The sequence below is a fragment of the Humulus lupulus genome, chromosome 4, assembly GCF_963169125.1.
Source record: "Humulus lupulus chromosome 4, drHumLupu1.1, whole genome shotgun sequence".
Classification (NCBI taxonomy): Eukaryota; Viridiplantae; Streptophyta; class Magnoliopsida; order Rosales; family Cannabaceae; genus Humulus; species Humulus lupulus.
The window spans coordinates 244,541,744-244,556,019 of record NC_084796.1 but is presented as its reverse complement, the minus strand read 5'-3'; positions in this window follow the sequence as shown (position 1 = coordinate 244,556,019).

Sequence of the window (14,276 nt, the reverse complement as noted above, 5' to 3'; positions counted from 1 at the left end):
CAAACTCTGCCCGCCTCCCTTGGAAAAAGCCGGAGCCTTTGAAACACCAGAAGGATAAGAGGGACCCTTCCAAGTTCTGTTGATTCCACAACGACATTGGCCACAACACTAACGATTGTAGGCATTTGAAGGATGAGACCGAGACACTCATCAGAGCCAGACCTTTGGCTCAATATGTACAGAACCGAGTTTCTACTAGTCAGCCAGCCCCGGAAGCTCCGGTAAATCAGTCCGGGCCCCGGATAAGTCAGGATACCCCTCCTCCTGTAATAGGAGGAGAGATATCCACAATCTCCGGAGGCCCCCATTTGGCCGGCACGAGCAGAGGTGCCCAGAAGAGATATGTCAATGAGTTGAAGGCTCATAACGGAGTGGAATTTGTCCTGGAGCAGCATCTACCCAAACAGCAGCGATTGGAGAGGCAAGCAATCATTTTTACCGAGGAGGACGCTAATCATGTCCAGTTCCCCCATAATGATCCTCTAGTCATAACGACCCAACTCACCAACTCACCAACAGGAGAGTTAGGAGGATACTAGTCGATAATGGGAGTTCGGGGAACCTGCTGTTCCTGTCTACGCTGGAGAAAATGGGATTGTCTGTCACCAAGCTGAAGGCCACCTCCATGATGCTGTATGGATTTTCCGGAGAAGGGTCGACAGCGATAGGAATAATCGAGCTAGTAATAACTTTGAGAGAGGGGCCCCGAACTGTCTCTAAGCTCCTCGAGTTCGTGGTTATCGATTGTCCCACCGCCTACAATGCTATTCTAGGCCGACCTACATTGATGGCATTTGAGGCCATAACCTCTATCCGCCATCTCGTAGTCAAATTCCCCTCCTCTACGGGGATATGTACGGTCTGAGGTGATCAACTTGCTGCCAGGGAATGCTATAGCATTTCCATGAAGGGAAAATCATGACCCGGGCGGCAGACGATGACCATTCAAAGCGAGGATGAGGAATCTCAGGAAGTAAGACTTACTCCTGAGATAGAAAAACCTCAAGAAGCCAATGGGGAGGGGATCACCTTGAATGATGATATCGACCCTAGGATAGGCAAAGATAAATCCAAGCTCCAGGCTCGAAGAGGTGAGCATCGAATCGAAAGACCCCTCGAGGGTGGTGAAGCTCGGGAAAAACCTGTGTAATAGGAGGAAGGCGGAGTTGCTGAGTTTTCTATAAGAGAATCTAGATGTGTTCGCCTGGTCTCACGAAGACATGATAAGGATCAGCCCAAGCGTCATCATGCACACCCTCAACTTGGACAAGAACGTGCCTGCGAAGTCCCAGAAACAAAGGCACCTGGGCACGACACAAGCTGAGGCCCTAGAAGAAGAAGTAGCTCGACTTTTAAAGTGCGGCTTTATTTGCGAGGCTGTAGAGTCCAAGAACTTTACTTAGCTAATTGTTAGTAGTATTATAGTATGTTTAGTGTTATCTTTGTTACTATGGATTTTTGGTTCAGATCGGGAATTATTTGGACACTCATAGTAGTACTTATAGATTTTCTAAGTTTAACCTATAGTTTAAGAATATTAAGTATAACCTAAGGTTTGATTAATGTGACTGATATTAAGGATTATATTTATTATATTATAAGGTTTAGACATCAACCAATAGGATTTTAAGCACATGTTATGAATGGTAATTAAGGATTAAGTATTTTTTAGGATTAAATTAAATAAGGGTAAAGTTTGAATGATATAAGGTCAGTCAGCAGCTTTGAATACGTTAAAGGCTTAGTCAAGGCTGTTTACTCCATTCAAACTTAGCTTAAAATGTGTAAATTCGTGTTTAAATATTCAGCGTATGCCGATATATCGCAGCTATAAGGGGCGATATATCGCAGCACGTAGATACGGAAAACACGAATCGATGCACGGTCGCCTCGGGAACAATGGTCCAGGCGATATATCGCCTATAGGGGGCGATATATCGCCTCCTCCAGCATAAATTCAAATACTTTTGAATTCTTTTCCTTTCAGCCATTCAAACTCCTCCATAAGTCCAGCATCTTTTGAATGAGTCTTCAGCCTCTGCTGAACGATTATTCAAATGATTTTCACCTAAAAAGCCATTATTTTTATTCAAGTAAAATCAAGATACTTTCATTCCCAAACTCTATAAATAGGACCTAGTACCCAGCCATTATTCACCATTTGCTCTAAGTTCAGAAGCTGCTAGTGTTAAGTGAGTGTGAGAGTGTAAACACTTGGTTTGGGGAAAAACTATAAGCTTAAACATCATAAGCTTATCAAACACTTTGGGAAGTGAGTTCTATAGTATTTCGGTGGAGGTTAGATTGATCTTGCAAATCTTTGAGGTAAACCCGAAACTCTATTTCATTTATTTCATGTTATTTCCTTTCTCAAAACCTTCTACTCAGTCCCCTAACCTCATTCTTATTTTGGTTAGGGAATCCAAGTTCTTAAGCATATAAGTCGGTAAGTATGTTTTTTTGGTTTAGTCTTTCCATCTCTTTCATTTCATCTCCTTTCTTTAGACTCACTCTTTCTTATGGTTTTAGGAGTGTTCCAAAAATTCCAAACTCAGTCCATTATATCCCGGTAACTTTGGTAAGGAAAATAGGCTAGAATCAATATGTTATGTGCTTATGTTATCTATATGTTTTATGTTATTAAAAGTGTTATGATATGTATATATGTTTGTAGGCTTGGGCATATGACCCATATGACTAACAAGACCCCAAATGGGTTATGGGCATATGACCTACTTAGCTAGTAGGACCCCACTAATTCCACGGGCATATGCTTGTTTAGTCTATGGGACCCCAAGTAATAATGGCCATTATAATAAGTGTATGTTATATGTATTATGTTAAGTCTTTATGTTTTCTTATGAATTATGTATATGACCATGTGTTAGATTTTCCTTGCTGGGCATTAGGCTCAGTCCTTTCTGTTTATGTGCAGGAAAATAAACTTTAGAGGCGGTAAGATTCGTGACGCTTAGAGGATGTGTATCGATGATGAATGGAGTCAAGGGGCCGAGCGTTATTCGATTCGAGGATGTAGTCTCATTCTACTTTTTAATGGTTTTATGTGTATTTTCCGCACCAATTATGTAATGTCTTTTATTTTAAATCATCTTTTGTTTTTAAAGACAATGGGATCCCATAATCCTTCTTAGTATTCTGTTTATTTATAAATAACTCTTATTTTGCAAGTTACTTAATAAATTATGGTATTTTCGTAAAAATGTAAGTTTTATGTAGAGTTTCGTTAATGGTCCAAATAGTCTAGATTAGTGGGTCATTACAGAGGCAAATACCCGATCTGGGTCGCCAATCCTGTTTTGGTCCCGAAGCCCAACGGGAAGTGGCGGACCTGCATTGACTTTTCCGATCTGAATAAAGCCTGCCCCAAAGATTGCTTCCCCTTGCCAAGGATTGATCAACTGGTAGATGCCACTGCGGGGCACGAGCTCATGCCCTTTATGGATGTTTACTCGGGCTATAACCAGATCGCCATGAATCCTGCGGACCAGGAACACACTAGCTTCATAACCCCAACTAACGTTTATTGTTACAAGGTCATGCCTTTCGGGCTGAAGAATGCAGGAGCGACGTACCAGAGATTGGTCAACAGGATGTTTGCTAATAAGATCGGGAGAAACATGGAAGTGTATGTTGACAACATGTTGGTCAAGTCAAAATTGTCGATAACCATGTCCCCGATCTGAAGGAATGTTTTAAGATTTTAAGACAGTACGGCATGAGGCTGAACCCCCAAAAGTGTACCTTCGAGGTTGCGTCAGGAAAATTCCTGGGTTTCATAGTCAACACTAGAGGAATAGAGGCAAACCCCGATAAGATCAGGTTGCTACTCGAGATGCCATCACCATGGCCGTGAAAAGACGTCCAAAGTCTAACAGGAAGGGTGGCAGCCCTTAATCGGTTCATTTCCAAGTCAACCGATAAGTGTTTGCCATTCTATAACCTGCTCTGGGGAAATAAAAAATTTGAGTGGACTAATGAATGTGAGCGTGCCTTCCTCGACCTAAAAGCACATTTAGCTGAGCCGCCCGTGTTATCCAAGCCCACAGTAGGAGAGCCTCTTTTTCTTTACCTAGCTGTAACGGGAGTTGCGGCCAGCGCGGTGCTGGTTTGTGAGGAGGACCGATCTCAGAAGTCGGTCTACTACATTAGCCAGAGGCTTCTCGGACCCGAGTCTAGATATCTGGTGATGCAAAAGATGGCGTTCTGCCTTATCACAGCCTCCAGAAAGCTCAGGTCGTATTTCTAGTCCCATTCAATCCGCATCATAATTGATCAACCTTTAAGATAGGTTTTGCAGAAGCTTGAGGCATCGGGGCGTCTTTTGAAGTGGGCTAATGAGCTCGGCCAATTTAAGATACTATACGTGCCACGAACTGCGATCAAAAGCCAAGCTCTGGCTGATTTTGTAGCAGAGTGCACCGGATTCCAAGAGGAACCAGTGGAAGAACCGGTTCGAGCCTTGTGGAAAGTCTTTGTGGACGGCTCGTCTAACGAGAATGGATCCGGAGCTGGAGTCATTTTGATATTCCCGGAGGGACATCGTTTCCACTCCACATTGCGATTTGGATTCGAAGCGTCCAACAACGAGGCCGAATATGAAGCTTTATTGGCTAGGCTAAGGGTGGCCCAGGAGCTGAAGGCCAACTCTATCCGGTGCTATAGCGATTCCCAGCTCGTGGTAAACTAGGTGTCAGGAGAATACCAAGCGCGGGGAACCAAGATGGTGGCCTACCTAGCCAAGGTAAAGAAGGAGTAGTCCGCATTTGAGCACAACCTAGTTGAACAGATACCTCAGGAGCAGAATGCCAATGCTGACGCCTTGGCAAAGCTCGCCACCTCCGGGGAGGCCAAAACCTTGGGCCTGGTACCGGTGGAATTCTTGGAAAGGCCAAGCATAGAGGAAGCCGGAAGAGAGGTCGAAATGATCGACACTAGGCCGACCAGGATGACTCCCATAGTCGAGTACCTCACAACATGAAAGTTACCTGAAGAGCGAAACGACGCGAGAAGGGTACTTTACCAGGCTCTGAGGTATACAATGGTAGACGGGACGTTGTACCAACGTGGTTTTTCTTTACCTCTTCTTCGATGTGTTTTGCCAAGCGAAGCAAAAATTATTCTACGGGAGATCTATGAGGTGTTTTGTGGAGATCATGCTGGGGGGCAAAACCTGGCCTTGAAGATATTGAGGCAAGGATATTATTGGCCCACTCTGTCGAAGGATTCGATTTCCTATGTCCAAAAGTGCGACAAGTGCCAGCGGTTCGCCACCATCGCCCGGGCCCCTCTAGTTGAGTTGAAGATGATCTCGTCCCCGTGGCCATTCGCGGTCTGGGGAATCGATTTAGTTGGGGCCCTGCCCACAGGAAAAGGAGGAGTTCGCTTTGCGGTGGTAGCTATTGACTACTTCACAAAATGGGCAGAAGCGGAGCCCCTGGCTACGATTACATCAAAGAGGGTCCTCGATTTTGTGGTTAAGAATATTGTCTGTGTAACGCCCTTCTTCCTTAGAGTCGTTACTAAGTGAGTTTAAAAATGTGCATTTAACTCGCTAATCGAGATTTTAGGTCAAAAGTGTAATTAAGCTATAAATAGAGTTATAAACTTTGAAAATAATTCCATTTACTGAAAATCATAAAGTGCTTGACACTTGGGATCCCAAAGTACTGTTTAGAAATATTTACAACATATAAGTACAACCAAGTCGGCTAAACAACAAAATCTAGGTTTTATTACAATCATCTCCCAAAATCCACTAGCTGTGGCAGCCAGGCAGGCCAAACATGTACGCGTCGCTTCATGCTCTCCGTACTCATGGTTGGTCGATTTTTCCCTTGCCCTTACTTGCACCACAGAGTATTGTGAGCCGAAGCCCAGCAAGAAAACCCTCACAAGCAAAAACATATGCATAACAAACACATAGCATATTGACAGGCCATCAATAAGCTAAACACATATGACCAAGCCGTCCCAGGCGCTTTACCAGGCCCTGGGTTTGCGGTCCACACCGTGAGGATATCCCAGGTATCCTTTAGGGTCTCGCCCTGGCAACTCACACTTCACGTGCTCAACGCTGCTCCCGGCCCCTTGCCGTACTCAGCCTTGCACTCAATGTGCACAACGCCGTTCTCGGCCCTTGCCGACCTCGACCTGCACCGTTCCTGGCTCTTGCCGAACATTCACATAATCGCATTCATAGCATAATAAACATATACTGAACACTAAAAAATTCAATCAAAGGGCTACGCCCTGCAAGTCAAACATATTGGGGCTCAGCCCTGCATACAAGCACTATGGAAACAATGGTTTTCTTACCTGCGTCCCGAGCTCTCCGAGCATCGATATCCCGAGCATGGTCCCCTAACTTGAGCCTCGCCGAAACCCTAGTCACAACGCATTAACAATATTCATCCATCAAGTTCTAATCCATTAAATAACTTTGAGCCATATCTCTAATCTCCGGGACCTTGAATTCTATCAATCCGGGTGATAAAATCCATCCTGAGCCTTAACCTTTGAGTTCCCAAGTCTAAACACACTTAAAAACACAAAATGGCACTAAGAGCCGCGACCCTACCCCTTAAGCGCCGCGACTAGCCTCGAAACAGAGGCTAGCACCTCATTGAAACACGCACGGGCCGCGGTGCGCCTTGAATGTCTTGGCCTTCCAAGGCCCTGCACACACATGGGCCGCGGCATGCCCCTCCTAGGGCCGTGGCCCTCGCCTCCAAACCCAGAAATCTCCATCTTTTCCTGCATTTTCTTCAAATCAACTCACCCAAAACCGAACTAGCAATTCTAGATAATCATCACAAAGGTTCTAGCCCAGTTTTAACATCAAAACCTATCAAAAACCTGCTCCAAAAACTCAGCTAAACACCCTAGAACAGATCAAATCCTACTCACATGCATTTCCTAAGAAAACAGTAGAAATCAACCATAATTCTCAGAGTTAGAACTTACCCTTGCGGAATTTTGATTCAGAGTTGATCCCCTAAATTCCCAACTTCAATTCCTCAAGCTCCAAGCCCTGATTTACTAATTAGAATCTCCCAAGCTCTTACCCAATTCTAGTTCTTGACTGATTTCTTTCCCTTGCTTGTTTCCTTGAGTTTGTCTTAGAGAGTAAAGATGAGAGAGATTAGAAACTATCTTCAGCTGGGAAGGGAAAGTGAATGTCGGTTTCTAAGTCTCCAAAAGCTTCCTAGAGTTTGTTTTATTTAACTTAAGCTTTAAGGTTACCTCAAGGGTCGGGGTGCCAAAAACGTCCCCGAGGGCAAAATGGTAAATTTCCCCAATATCCCCTCCTAGACATTCTAACCTCAAATATATCTCCAAATATTTATTTCCATAACCTGATAACCCCATAATACATCTAACACCCAAAAATACCCCTCGACTCGCCCTGAGTCGGATTCTCAACCCCGTTGTGACTTTCTGGCTAACTGCTCTCTAGAACTGTCTTAGATCTTGCTACACAGATATATAACACACACATATCATATTTATCACATTTATGCCCCTAATATCCAAACGGGGCCCACATGCATATTTAATTCAACTAAACATGCATCTCTATCACATATTAGCATATTAAATCATTTACTGCCCTCCGGGCACGCTAACCAAGGCCCTAAGCCCTATTAGCAAATTTGGGTCGTTACAATTTGCCGATTCGGGCTGCCAAGGAAGATCATGTTGGATAACGGAACCCAGTTCGATAGCAAGCTCTTCACCGAATTCTGCGAGAGGCACAACATAATTAAAATCTTTTCCTCCATGGCTTATCTGCAGGCTAATGGACAGGTCGAGGCTGTGAACAAGACACTAAAAGCGAGCCTCAAGAAGAGGTTGGATGAGGCCAAGGGAGTTTGGCCTGAACAGCTCCCCAGGTGCTATGGGCGTACCGGACCTCGCACCGAACTTCGACGAGTCACACTTCTTTCTCCCTAACTTTCGGGAGGGAGGTCGTCTTTCCTGTCAAAACAAAGATAGCCTCACATAGAGTCTGGGCGTTTGACCAAGACCAGAACGACAAATTTCTCAGCGCGTCCCTCGACCTAGTTGATGAAAAACGAGAAGCTTCGCAGCTGCAACTCGCGCATTATCAATAAAAGATCATTCATTATTTCAACTCAAAGGTCAAGAGACGCATCTTTAACTTAGGAGACCTGGTGCTCCGAAGAGTCTTCTTAGCCGGTAAGGATCCCAAGGACAGAGTTTTGGGGCCGAACTGGGAAGGACCCTATCAGATAATAGAGGTTGTGAAGGAAGGGACCTTTAAATTAGCTCGGCCTAATGGAGAAGCAGTCCCACGGACATGGAACACTATACACCTAAAGAAATATTATCAATAGTCATACTTTTGTAAGGCTTAATTATGAAAGCCGCCTTGTTTTATTAAAAAAATGAGAAGTACTTTTGTATATTGTTGTATGTTTCTGTGTGCGGATAGTGTTAGAAGAGCGTTTTCCAAGTAATCAAGAAAGATCTCTTTCTGTTTACTTGGGGGGCATATGTCCTCGATACAACCAGGTCCTAAAAACTTAGAAGTTAGTTAAATTGACTAACCAGTGTTTTTCCTAAAAAGCACGAGGTGTTGATAAAATTAACGTGAACTAAGTTTTTAAAATCAAATATGTCCTGGATACAACAAGGTCCTAAAAACTTAGAAGTTAGTTAAATTAACTAACCAGTGTTTCTCCTAAAGAGCACGAGGTGTCGATAAAATTAATGCGAACTAAGTTTTTAAAATCAAATATGTCCTGGATTGTTGATTATATTTTAATACACGCAAGTGCACGTATCATACAAGTAGTACTCACACAGGTGAGGTCGAACCCAAGGGAATTGTAGCTAAGTACTAACAAAATTGGATCTATATTTCTATTTGGCAACAATGAAATTTGGTGTTTAAATAATAATGCAGAAAACAAAATAAGCAAAATCAACAAATAAGAAATTAAGGGTTTAACAATGGATGTGAAGATAGGGATATGATTTCAATTGCTTCGATTACCCAATTGTTAACGCTAGTTGACTATTCTTCTTCTTTCAATGAAATGACAGATTATAAAATTACCTAAACTCTTTTCAGATCATTTAGGTTCTAAATTGCATTGTCAACTATTGCATTTCTGAGATAGCACAACAATCAATTCGCTTTAAGTAATAATCTATAAGTCACATAAGCTATGCGAATACTTTCGTTTCGCATCAAAACCTATGTTCATTCACTTAGAGCATTCCTAATATTCACTTTTCAGATTTCACATTAGGATCATAAATCATGCTCGAGGTGATCAATCTCAAACATACATTAAGCATAAAGATGAACAAATTTCATAGACAAGCGAGAAGAAATAATCAAATAGCATTAACCATGGGATGATTTCAGTCAATATCCATCAAATCCCTAATAAGAGTTTAGTTCATCATCTCAAAATTCAAATCCATAATCAAACTAAACAATAACATAGGAAAAATCAAAGAAAAAGAGGATGAAACTAGATGGGGAGTTGTCGGCGATCGCCCACGCTTGCTCCAAAACCCGTCTTCTCTTGTCTTTCTCTCTTTTTTTCTGTCTCTCTGTCAAAAATCGCGATCCCCTTTTCAGAATGAAGACCTCATTCTATATTCTCCCAATAATGACGAAATTGCCCTTAAAATTCTGAAGTGTACGGACGATAGCGCCGCGGCGCCAATTCCTGTGCCGCGGCCCTACTAGGCAAAGGCAAAATCTCGAGTTTCTGGAAAGGGGCTCGCCGCGGCTCTAATACGCAAGAGCGCCGCGGCTCCAATTCCTGCGCCGCGGCCCTACTCGGAAAAGGCTAAATCTTGAGTTTCTGGAAAGGGGCTCGCCGCGGCTCTAATACGCAAGAGCGCCGCGGCGCCAATTCCTACGCCGCGGCCCTAATTGAAATTTCAGCACAATCCACTCCAAATGCCCAAAACATAAGCTTAACCTGAAATCAAGCAAAAACAAGCATAATTCCCCTCCAAAAACACAAGAACCATTAAAAAGACACTGATAAAGACACTTAAAAAGATAGGCTAAAATTAGCCTAACATGGATACAACCAGGTCCTAAAACTTAGAAGTTGATTCAAATTGGTTAATCGATGTCTCTTAAAAAGCACGAGGTATCAATAACAATTAACGCGAACTAAGTTTTTAAAATCAAACATGTCCTTGATACAACCAGGTCCTAAAAACTTAGAAGTTGGTTAAATTGACTAACCAGTGTTTTTCCTAAAGAGCACGAGGCGTCGATAAAATGAACGCAAACTAAGTTTTTAAAATCAAATATGTCCTGGATACAACCAGGTCCTAAAAACTTAGAAGTTTGTTAAAATTGACTGGTAGTACTTTGTAGTTTTGAAGAAAAAGTCAATAAACTGACGCAAACTAAGTTTTTACCAAACACGCTATAAAAAAATAATAATAATAACAATAACATTAAAAATAGATTGAAATGAAAATTAGGGAAACCAATTGTCTCGAGGAGGAAAAACCTTGTGGTAAAAGTTACAAAAAAATAAATAATACTAAAGTCCTAGGCCCCCCCAGGCCGCTCCGATGAAGTTACCCCTTCGGTCTCCTGCTCGCCAGCAGCGGAAGTCTCCCCAGTCTCAGAAGGTGACTCCTGTTGAAGGCGGGCCTTGAACTTCTCAAGGAATGGCTCCCACACCTCAGGAGCCAGGAAGGAGAAGTCACCATCCTGGTTGAAGGCCCAGCAGTGATAGAGCATGGCTTCCATGGAGGAGCTAGAAGACGCCTTCTCTGCCACGGTGGCGGCCTCGGCCTCCAACTACTTAGCCTTGGCCTCCTCGAGCTCGGCCTTCGCAGCAGCCAAGGCGACTTGTGCAGCCTCGGCCTCCGATTGCTTAGCCCTGGCTGCCTCCAGTTCGGCCTTCGCAGCGGCCAAGGCGACCTGTGCGGCCTTTTTGCTTTCTTTGGCAGCTGTCAGGGCAGCCTTGGCATTTTTCTCTTGTTGTTGTGTAGACGCGAGAGCGACCTGAGCAGTCTGGAACTCGCCCCTGATCTCGTCAATCCTGGCCCTGGACCGAGCTATGCTACGGTGTAGAGCCAAAGCCGCCTGCAAAGACACAGATAGTAAGGCATGTGCTGGAAAGAAAGAAAAGAAGCATGTACTGGGAAGAAAACAAAAAAAGTTAACTAAATAAACTTACCGTGAGGGTCATCCCCAGTGAAGACTCCATAACATTCTCGGGGCTCCTCGTCTCGATCTCCCACAAGTCCCTCGGGGTGGCATTGTAGTAATGATCCACCGTATAGCTCGCGGTCTCGTAAATGTCCCTCGGAAGGCCTCGGGGATTTTCTCCAGGGCCTAAGTGTTCACCGGGATGGGTATGGTGGGAGTGGGAACTGGCGGGGTTCCAGCTGGTACCTCCTGTTCCTGAGTAGGGACCGGAGGTCGTGAGGGAGGTGGGGGCATGTTCTCTGCGGCAGCAGGAACCTGGCCCTTCCCCTTAGCGGGAGACTTGGAGATGGTCCCGAGATGAGTCTTCTTGGTCAGCCAGGGTTTCTTGACCAGTGGCCCGGACTATCCGGAGCGAGGATTCCCCCCTGGAAGATGGACCGCAGGACGTTGTCTCCGGGCTGGGCCATTTCTTCCCCTGAAACAAAAAAGAAGGGAGTGTTAGTATACATATAAGGTTACTTCATTACAAGAAAAATCTAAAGATGTATTGCAAAGGTCCTACCCTCTGAGCTAGAGGAGGAATCTAATGCCACGACCTCCGGCCTCGGAGCTTCTATGGGGGAGTCTAAGTTTATAACTTCGCGAATGAGAGGGGGCTCTGAGTCCGGATCTGCCTCAGGACTGGACTCCTCTACATACCGCCTAAGCCCTGGAGTGACTACACCCTCCAGAAGGGAGGGCCACGACCTAAGGTTGGTCCCGTACTCCTCAAAAAAGGCCGACCTAAAAACCAGGGTGTTGTCTACTACTACAGTTCCCCTAGGGTGGCCCATATCATGGCACAACACTAGTTGATCTACACGCTGGAGTAGGGTTATGTTAAGGTCTGAGTCATCTCGATGACGATGTACGAGCTGGCTTGGGTTAAACCTAGCCAGCCTTAGGTCTGCAGCAGCCCTGTCTAAGTTCCTAAACATGTATGAGTTACCTTGGCCAGAGGGGTCGGCTGCTGCCCCGGACTGAATATGATCCACGTCGAGGCCCTGAGCAGCCTCGAGAGCCCGCTTTCGTCGCACGAGCGGCACCTCGTCCTGCTCGTCACTGTCCGCAACATCCCCCTCAGGGATAGGCACTAACTCGCGAGCTACTGGGATAGCCCGCGACCTCCTCAAGGCCAGAGTCTGGCCAGAAGAAATCAACTTACACGCCAGCATCGTATCATCAGATACGAGCTAGCGGTAGTCTTTTTCACTTGATGGGAGCCCCGCCAAGGTTTCATATTGACCCCCAAGGGTTACCGATTTGGCTGTCCTCGCAAAGATGGCTGCACGATGATGTTCGAGTCAACACGCATGAAACGAAATAAAGCAATGTGGTGATTTTGCGAGCTGAGAATAGAGAGAACTTACGAGGACGGTTGAAGTAGTGGTATTCGCAGTTGCAAAACCTCGTCGACATGAAGAACTGGTCCTTGAAGTCGTTGGGGTGGCTGGGTAGCTCGATGACTACAGGAGAGTTGGGAAAATAGGTCAAGTAGTAGAACCCGTCGCCTTGCCCCCATTGATCCGGGCTGGCTTTGAGGCAGAAGAAGAAAAGGATGTCAGCTGGGGTCGGGACCTCCCACTCGTGCCTCAGGAAGAGGTACCTCAGCCCCGCTAGCAGACGGTAGGAGTTAGGGGGCAGTTGGAAAGGAGCCAGCTTCACGTAACTCAGAAAATCCGCGAACTACTGGTCTAGAGGTAGGAAGGCCCCTGCCTTGAGGTATTCGTTGCTCCAAGCCGCGAACTCCTCATCGAGGGGCGTGCAGCTCCTCTCGCCCTCGAGGGGAGGTCGGGCAACAAGAGCGCCTGTCCCGATTTCGATGTTATGGGACAGCATGATCTTGTTGACCCTCCCTTGGGTCGTAATCTTCGAGACTATCCTCTCTGCCTCGAAGAAAGCATCAGGTCCCACCTCGACCTCTTTCTCCACTGTGGGACCAAAGTGGGGGATGGGAGAATCCACAGCAATCCCTTTCCCCTTGCTGGCCTGCTGGGATGACGAGCTAGCTGTGCTATTCTTGGGTACGTTTTTCCTGGGTCCCATCTGGTCGCCTAACGAACAAGAATGAAGAAAAGTTTAAATAGGCGATCTAAAAATAGAAAAGGGAATATAGCGCGAGAAGTGATTTTCGTGCACGGGTTGAGGTAATCTCAGCTCGCGGTGTGTGAAGCCACCCGTTGCCATGGTCACGCGCCCGCGTTTCCAACGGATCCCAGATTTCTCGGGATCTGTGTGTCAGGAGGGTCAAGATAATTCTTGCCTTGGAGGGAAAGTTTTAAAAAGCAAAACCGCCTAGGAAGCGTGACCCCTAAGCTACCCGGTTTCGCACCCTAAAAACCTCTCACCTTCCTCTTTCCAACAGGCATTCCCTATAGCTACCCAGAAAAACTACCCATAATTTATCTTGTCCTAAACATCACGTTCCTAGACATGTTCTCATATAGTCGATATACCTAGGATCAATACCTATGCACCAAAAACCAGCCAAAAACAACCTATAGTGTGTGAATAAGAAAGAGGTTTACCTAATAGAAAAATAGAAAGATCAAAACATGCCACAGGCAGAGGACTTATAGTGTATTTTCTGTAGGGAAGTTGCAAAAAGCGTAGGAATCGGAGTCTTTAAAGCTGGCCTGGTGCAAAAACTCTTACGGCGAGAGCGTAGGGATCTCTGGGATGATAAACGAAAGGAGAGAAACTTCTGAGACTAAAAAGGAGAGAAAATGAGGAAATAATTTAAAATGAAGGGTGGCTAATAATGAAGATGGCCAACCTTATATATACGTAAGAGACATAAAGGAATGAGGACCGTTGGATCAAATTAATGTGAGATATGAGGGTCATAACTCGAGAGGCGAAACGACGGCCGAAAGCAGGCTAGGCCATTTAATGCAATTCTCAGAAACCAAACAGTCGCCAACCACGGCGCTCCACGTGTCCGATGCCCACGCAGTGGGCGGGACATGAAGAGTCAAAAGGGATACTTGAAAGCCCCCGCTGTGAAGACCACAGATGACGTCATGGGTCACGAGCAGGGGCTTGGGGAGAA